General features: G+C 63.3%; 1 protein-coding gene across 1 annotated transcript in view; it reads left to right on the top strand.

Moving 5' to 3' along the window:
- Positions 1–965, top strand: part of LOC102431143 (GRAM domain-containing protein 1B) — a gene marked incomplete at its 5' end in the record, with an annotated part of 28,195 nt that overhangs the window by 22,638 nt on the left and 4,592 nt on the right.

The raw sequence follows: 965 nt of genomic DNA, 5'->3' as shown, positions 1-965 counted from the left end.
CGTCCGGCCAGCTGAGCCCCACATGCCAGCCCGTCCCACCTTCCTCTCCGCTCAGAGCACTTCTGAGCCTGCACTCACATGACCTCCCGCGACCTCCACTGAGCAAGACCCAGAGCAGCTGCCCAGCTGGTGTGCAGCTCCCACTGGAAAGGTGGGCGGTGCAGGCCGGCCCCTGACATTCGGCCGGAATCGGGGGCCTGTGGGGAACGCCACTGAGTAGCCTCGGGGATTGGCAGGTGCCAGTGGGACGCACAGGTGAGACGTTCATGCACACACACATGCACACACATGTACACATGCACACACGCACATGTACACATGCAAACACACATGTGCACACGCACACACACTCCCGTAGTTTGTAAGGTCGAAGGCACAGCACAGGTTTTCTTTCGTTGTGCTCTCTGTCCGTCTGTTCACTTTGTCTTCCCACCTACCACCCCTTCCCTGCATGTGCCCGTGCCTCCTCCTCCATGAAGGCGATGCCTCGTAGAGGGTTTCTCGTGTGCAGGACGCTCCCGCGCCGCCCTCTCATCCACGTAGCAACCCGCAGCGTAGGTGTCCTCGTCCCGCTGAGCAAGCCGGCTCTCTGAGGAGCTGGCAGGCTTGATCAGAGTTAACCTGTGAAGTGGCGAGCCAGGGTGTGCAGCGCTTCTGTGCGTCTGGGTCCCCCCTTCGCCTGAGTCTGCATCTCCTTGTCCCGTGAATGGTCACAGAGGGGCCTCCAGGCAGCCCCCGAGGCCCAGGAGGAGTTTATCTCCCGGTGACTCCTCCCCGCTGGCCCTCCGACCCCAGGGTTGTCCTGCCACCCCCTCTCCCTGCAGCCTGGCGCCTCCCCCTCCCCGGGACCCCGCGGGCCTGTGGCAGTTGCAGAGGGCAGACTGCACTCAAGGCCAAGTTCTGCCAACAATCGGGAGGAGCCCGGGGCAGAGCCAGGAGCGCCCTTGAATTCCTCCTGCCTTCGC

This window comes from Myotis lucifugus, unplaced genomic scaffold (assembly GCF_000147115.1).
Source record: "Myotis lucifugus unplaced genomic scaffold, Myoluc2.0 scaffold_1739, whole genome shotgun sequence".
NCBI classification, from domain to species: domain Eukaryota; kingdom Metazoa; phylum Chordata; class Mammalia; order Chiroptera; family Vespertilionidae; genus Myotis; species Myotis lucifugus.
Note: the sequence above shows the minus strand (reverse complement) of the source record. Positions and strands in the feature narration are given on the sequence as shown.